The 7,369-nt window shown below is 45.4% G+C and overlaps 1 long non-coding RNA gene across 1 annotated transcript; it reads left to right on the top strand.

Moving 5' to 3' along the window:
- Nucleotides 1–3,564: 3,564 nt before the first annotated feature.
- LOC120498276 lies at nt 3,565–7,335 on the top strand. Its single transcript, XR_005626656.1, has 4 exons — nt 3,565–3,755; nt 4,478–4,586; nt 6,817–6,914; nt 7,304–7,335. It is a non-coding gene; the product is annotated as an uncharacterized LOC120498276 (long non-coding RNA).
- Nucleotides 7,336–7,369: the final 34 nt, after the last annotated feature.

The raw sequence follows: 7,369 nt of genomic DNA, 5'->3' as shown, positions 1-7,369 counted from the left end.
TTGATATGGAGTTCTTGAATAGATTCCTGAGCTGACTGTTGAGGAATCAAATGTTGCAAATGAGTTAAGGTTGCTTAAAGTATCACCATCAAAGGTATTAGTGAAAGAGCATTCAATATAAATTTGCAAAAGCACAACAAAATTTGATGGCAAGGTTTGCTCTATTACTTGCTGCAACAATCAAGAAAAATTACTAAGAATTCCTTTAGAATGATTTGCACAACAATTGGGGGTGCAAAGAGTAAGGGTAAAAAGCATAAGAAAAATCATCCTGTTGAGTTATGAGGTTCACAGGGGGCCCCTTGATTTCTAAACTCCTGAGAGACCCTAGGTACAGTTGGATCTAATCATAATACCAGACCTGTCAACAGTTTGTGTGTAAAGGGTTTTAGCAGGACTTAATCATTGACTAATTTGACATTCAAAAAGTGATTCAAATAGATTTACTATTATTGCAACAGTGACTTAATTATAGATCCCAGATAGCAACATTAAAATTATATTTGCTGTAGAGTGCTTAAATGAACTCACACATGCACACACACTGACACAAAGGTGTGTGTATAAATGTTCAAGGGTTACACCTTTTAAAATCTCCCTCTGAGTTCAGTGAAATTTTCACTTCAAATGTCTTGGAATTTCTCAGTGGGCAAGAGCTGTGCCTCAGGGACAGGAGGATATTGCTCTGGTGAATCAGCTTTTGGTGAATTTTTTGAAAATCAGTCTTCCATTTTTCACAAACTTAAGAGTTCATGAGTTTTGAGAGGCACCTCACTCTGAGGAAGATACTGGTTGCAGCCAGTATGAGTAATTCAGTTCTGAGGTACATGTACCGACCATAGCACTGTTTGCCTTTTTTGGTTGGACAGCAGACTCATACTGAACAGAGTGCACTCAGGAGAGATGAAAACTGGGAAGCTGAATTCCTTCTAGCTCTTGCCATGTCCAGCACTGAAGTCCAGTGTTAAAATTTCTCCATGCTCATGCTGTTCAGGGAATTCAGGTTCCTCAAGTTTCCAGCTTCAGGCTGTTCACCAAGTATCTCCTCATTTCTCAGCAGCTGTCCTTTCAGGACAGAAATACCGACTGCAAATAAAGAAGGGGCTACCACCCTGCTCAAGCAACTCAAGTATCACTATGGGAGACTGCAACTGCTCCATACAGTATGGGCAGATGTTATTTTGGGTTCTAGTACTCTTCGCCAGTGAGTGCTTGTAGAAATCACTAAGTAGGGTGTGAAAGAAAAGCAGTGTTTGACTTACCTGGTTTGAATACAGCTGGTTTGAATACAGCTGAAAATAAAGCTGTTTGAGACTTGATCTGTGACAGTACATGTAATGCAGCATCCTATGAAGGGTTACAATAGCCCCCAGAAGTCAATATGACTGCATTCACAGAGCACATCTCTTCTGAGCAGTCTCTTCTTTTCCAAAGCTGCTGCAAAGTGCATGCTAACTAGCAGTTCCTGGAATGCAATGAATTCCAATCTTACAAAGTCTAGAGTGCTAATTCTGTTGCTTATCTCCCCAGCTTTCTGCTGGATCCTTCATCCAGCCGTGTATTTACTGCAGTCTGAGGTGCCATCTGGGATCATATCACAAGTTCATCCCTGCTTCCAATATTCAGTGTTGTCTATCCAGTATTTACATTCGGCTATTGACATCAGCACTGCTAAGAATTTCTAGCAGAGCTTGCCTGGTGCTGTTGCCCTCACAGCACATGTCCACTAGGCTGAAAACCTCCCTAGAGGCAGAGTTTCTACTAGTTGAGTTTCTACTACTTGAGTTTCTACTAATTGTGGAAATCCCTTCATTATTGTGTCTCTTTCAGGTGGCCCATAACAGACCCTATCACAACATCCCTCATTTTCCTCCCACCTCTGACAGGATATCTGCAGCCCCACAGTGGAGCATTGCACAAGCAAGTAGAACTTTGACATAAAGCATAAACCTTTCTCATTTCCCCCGTGTATTCTGCCTACAAAGTCCATACTGTCCCATGTCTATTCTCCTGTGATGCACACTGTCCTACATTACCTCCATAACTCTCATCATGTTCCACTTCTTCCTTGTAAAATTCCTACATTTGCAGCTATTCCTGTTATTTCTCAGCTTAAGTGTTCTTCTCATAATGAAGCTTATTTCAGCATCAGGTTAGTAGCTCCAAATTTCTCATACAACAAGGTACTCTGTGGGTAAGACACCAGGGCTCTTCAGCATGTGCTTCCTCCTTGCCTCCTTGTAAAACTTTATTTCATTCCCCCCATTAGTGAAATTATTAAAATTTAATTTTAATAATTAATTAATCCATTTAATAATTAACTTCAGCATGTGCTTCCTCCTTGCCTCTTTGTAAAACTTTATTTCATTCCCCCCATTAGTGAAATTATTAAAACATTCTCCATTTAATTTTCTTTGGGATGATTGCTTATTTTCTCTTGTGACTTAACCAGTTCTGTTGCAGAGTGAAATATAATTACCATGGTGTTTATTTCCTGATAAAATAATTCTCTTTACAACTGGGTGGAGCTTAGAGTCAGTGTAGAGAGCAGAGTTCTCCTCCAGAGAGTGAAGTGACATCATGGTTAGGGAAGTCCACCTCCTTCTTCTCGGAAAGAGTTGTCAAGCCCTGGAATAGGCTGCCCAGGGCAGGAGTGGACTCCCCATCCCTGGAGAGATTTAAAATATGTGTGGGGACGTGGTTTAGTGGTAGACTTGGCAGTGCTGGGGTAATAGCTAAACATAATGATTTTAGAGATCTTTCCCAACCCAAATAGAGACTCATGACTCCATCATATTTTGGAGAGTACAGGGCAGCAGGAGGAGCAATTGCTATGATTTCTTTTCCTGCTTTTATTTCTGCAGTCTCTTTAGGATACTGACACACCACCTTAATCTCTTTTCTTTTCCCTCTCTCTGCTAAATTGTTTGGCATTATGTCCAGAATACTGAATGGCAGTCATTGCCAAGTCCTCCCCTTAGCTATCAGCTAGGATTTGCAGGCACCTTTCAAAAAAAAAAAGGATATAGTTTCAGTATAGAGTGCCTAAATTCACTTCTATTGGGAAATGAAGAATATTTAGTGTCAGTACATGTATATTCCAGGAAAAGAAAGAAAAAAATTATTTTGTTCAGAGCCTTGATTCTGTCTTAAAAACATTTCTGGCAATGTGATACCTAGCTGCTAGAATATCACTTTCTGGTGTAATGTTTTTTCTTGACAGACTCCGTAATTCATACAGAGTGGAATACCATGCCTCCAATATAAGTGGCAACATTAGAATTCTAGAATCAGGGCATTAACATACAGCCCTTTTGAGGTGAAAAACACATCACCATCACCTCAAAACAGCAGAGACTGAGATCGTGACAGTGGCAGATACAAAAATAATGTAAATTAGAGCTATACTTAAAATTCTTCTAGAAAGAGCGATGGTGTAGGAAGGAGTCTGACTGATTTGGTCATTCTTTCCCCCCATTGCCAAAAAAAAGGGGATCTCAAATCCTTGCAGGGTTTTTTGTTTGCTGCTGGCCTTGCTTTCATTAAGGTAGGGTCTGCCTAGAGACGTCAATTTTCTCTGACAGGGAATGCTCAGCCCCTGCTGCAGCAGCTTTTCTGCTGCCCTCTGTGTAAAATGAGAACTTCCAGGAATGTTAGCAGAAGGCAAGCAGAAATGTCAGAGCACTGCTTTGTAGCAGCACTGCTCACCCCCGAACTTCTGCTCGGATATGACTGGACACTGAGCCCTGGAGAGGGTAAGAGCACATTTTCCCTATTAAAAGGTTGGTTTTCAATTCAGTGTCGCTCCATTAAGGTTTCATGCTTTCAGTGTTATGTTGAAACATGTTCACTGTTATGAACAGAACATGCTCAGTCTGTAATTTTGATGTGACATCTGGTTAGGAAATTTGCCATTGAACTAACATTTCTAATAAATGTGGCTGAAGGAATAGGCTGAGGCAATTGCTGGAAGCAATAAATGATTTCCGAGGAAGAACTACTGAGGACCATAACTGGTAAAACTTAAGCTGCAGGTAAAGAATAGGCCACCCATTCTTTACCATGGCAAATGTGAAGAAATGTTCAAAATTTCTGTGTCTAAGAATGAGAACCTGTGAATATAAGCTGAATGTCACAGGCTGGCCATGGAGGGGCTGTGGTGGCCTTGCTGTCACTTCTGCTCTAGTCAGAAATTAATTTCTGAAGATCTTAATGTGATTTACCTCCACTACATGTCAAATAAAGTGAATGCACCTGTCCTAGGGGGAAATTCAATTATAAATTTGTTTCCAAGTAGGTTCCCACAGAGTGGTATTCTTGGAAGTCTTGGAGTGAGTTTAAACTGAACATGAGAGGCAAATAAATTGAATAACTGAACATGAGAGGCAAATAAATCCGTAATCTGGGATTAGAGGAAGAGTAGTTTCAAGAGCATGCCACTCGTGTGCTGTGATTCACACTCCTCCTGTCTCCACAGACACATTGGTGGTAGAGGTCTGGGCAGCAGATCCCATCCAAGGAGGTGACGCTCAGGATGCCCTTTCTATCCCCTGCCAAGCAGCTGAGGAGCTCTTATTACACAGCAGGTGAGTGGGGTGGGCAACCTGGCAGACAGGAAGAGGTAATCGAAGCAGCAAGCAACTATGAGAGCAGGAAGGAAGGGGAAGGAAAAGGAAACAATGAAGGACATGGTATTAACCGCTGCAGGAAATTCTATCAGAATCTAAAATGAGCTGTCCTTGTGAGATCAAAGGTTTGTGTAGCCCAGCTTCCTGTCTTTGAAAGTGATGCTCAGGAAGGATCATCAGCATAGAATAGCACTTCTACAGAACTCTCTTACCTCCAGTAATTTGTATTTATGGAATCCCTGAGCAGAATGCAGTGTCTAAGTACTTAACAGCTCATGGAGGAAATTTAACTGATTAATTTCTCAAAGCACTTTTTGAACTCAAAAAGTGTTCCCTGAACATAGGTCACTTTACTGTGATCCTCTACTGACCAAGGCCAATCCATAGAAAGTGAGATCTCCCTTCTGGTCTGCAAAGGAGCAGGGCCCAGAGCAAGGTCCCCTTGATGGCTCCAGGCTGCCATCCCCTGGCACTGGGGGCTGGAGCAGAGGGCCTGCTCAGCTGCTGCCCGGGAGCTCCCTGTGACTGACAGGAGCCTGATGGGGCTGTGGGACCGGCACCCCCTGCTCCCCTCACCAGCAATAATGCTGTCGGCTGCCTGCCAAGGATCCTAAAGGAACTTCGTGTCAGGTGACAAGGCCCAAGCTGAGGAGAAAGCTGATGCTGCCTGTGCTGTCAGAGCAACAGCCAAGGCCTGAGGAGCAAGGCACAGCCACCATCCCAGCTGATGTCCTGGGCTCAGTGTCCTCTGATTGCCCATGGTGACTGTACCTGGCTGGGACACGGCTTTCCTGAGCTCTCCAGAGGACCAGGGGAGTCAAGGTGCAGGGAGGGCTGAGTCTCCATAACCATCATGTGAGAGCCAGCAGCCCAGCCAGGGCTTCTCCAGCAGCCCTGATACTCCTGGGGCTCATGAGGGACCTCTGGTGTACAGCCCTACAGCCTTCCCTAAATGAGGGCTGGGGAAGCACAGCCTGAGCAAAGGGACATGGATGGCCCCTGCAGCGCTGCTGGACCTCAGAGCAAGCCCTGCCTCTGCCTTCATCCTCACTCAGACAGGGACTCCAGGATGGCAGCTGTAAAATGCTGCACTTTCAGAGCTGCACGCCAGCCTGTGTTTTTAATTTGTGGGTTAAACTGAGAGAGGCAAAGCCTCATCCAACCTAAGGAGCCCTGGCTGACTGCTGGAAGTACCTGGGCAGCTGCTTTGCTGCCCAGGGACAGCACATCCCAGCAGGGAATGGCCATGGCCACGGTGCTGGTCCCCTTTCTGCTGTTTAACCTTTCATCTGGCAATGGAGCTGTGCTGCACTGAGTCTCTCTGGGGTAAGAATAGCAGCTGCTGCCTTGGCACACAGCACACGTGGCCAGCTCCTCCAGGGCAGCACGTTGCAGTGCCACATAGAAGGCAGCCTACCCGCCCAGGAATGTCTTCAGGCGCTATTAGTGGAAGCAGATCATCCCCACAAACAGGCACGACCCCGCACAGGAGTCTTAGGAGACTGGGGCTATTTTGGGCTTTTGACATTGAGCATGAAAGGAGACCCGTGATGGGCTGATCCTCCTGCCATGGGCCTCCTCCAAAGCTCCTTTCAGCCCTGTCCCCTCCTCCAGCAATGGCTCTTGTGGAGACTGAGTTTGGTGTGGCCTTGGAGGGCAGGACGAGAGTGCAGAGGGAGCTGTGAGTTTGCTGGAGGGACAAGGCCAGTCCTCAGTGCCATCAGCAGTGCTCATCATCAGGGCAGGTCCTGCCTGAGGGTGTGCACCTGTCCCTGAGTCTCTGAAGTTAATGCTTGTACCAGCCGTTACAGCCAACAGAGATACTCACAGATTTTATGTGCCATCTAGACTCTACCCACACATACCTGAAGCTTTGGAGATGCCCTCAGTTGGGATTGCTCCCAAGAGGAGCAGCCAGCCTCTAGGTGGGCTTGGGCAGGCAAGAGTTAATGCCAGGAGGCCCTGGCTGTAGAGACAGAACAATGCACACTGTAAGGCAAGGAAAAGGACTTCAGGGGATGAGGAAGGAGGAACAAGGTTAGGAGTCTGCTAAGGAGCCCTTGGGAAAAGTTGTGCAGTGTCATGAGAAGGAAGTAGTAGTCTGGCATCTCTGCAAGGCCTTTCTGAAGGGCTGGGATTGAAAGCTGAGGACTGCTCCTAAAGAGCCATCTCCCAATTCTCTCAACAGACAACACCAACAGGTTCTGCTTGTCAATGCTTGTTAGAGACTCTGGAATCAGGCTGGACTTCCCATCAAGAGCTGGTGAGGCTGCACTCAGGAGCCAGGTAAGGCGAGAGGCCTTGGGATATTGCTCATGGGTCTAACAAACAAATATCAGAGTGGTCAATTTCAACTTCCCTTCAGTGTTGAGATTACTGACAAACAAAACCTAAACTGGTGTTTAGGGTTTATGAGGGCCAGCATCAAAAGCAAGAGTAGGAAAAGGAAAAAGCAAAAGGATCACCCTCTCTTGACTCTCTCACGGAAAAGAAGCTGTGCTGAAAAAACAATGGGAGAAGCATTAGGAGGATGTGAAGGCAGGAGCTGGACAAAGAGCTGCTGGAGACAGGAGAGAGCACAGGCTGGATTTTTCAGGAGTCTTCACAGCAATGGCCAGCATCTAAATCTGCAGATCCTCAATCCAACACCAACCCCTGCTTTTCCCTTCTCCCAGAGAGGAAAAGGAAGGAAACAACTTCTGCAATGCAATTGCCCAAGGAAGAACAAAACCCAAAGAACA

The sequence above is a fragment of the Passer montanus genome, unplaced genomic scaffold (genome assembly GCF_014805655.1).
Source record: "Passer montanus isolate IOZ18808 unplaced genomic scaffold, ASM1480565v1 scaffold144, whole genome shotgun sequence".
Classification (NCBI taxonomy): domain Eukaryota; kingdom Metazoa; phylum Chordata; class Aves; order Passeriformes; family Passeridae; genus Passer; species Passer montanus.
The sequence above is the reverse complement of the archived record's forward strand: the minus strand, read 5'-3'. Positions and strand labels throughout refer to the sequence as shown.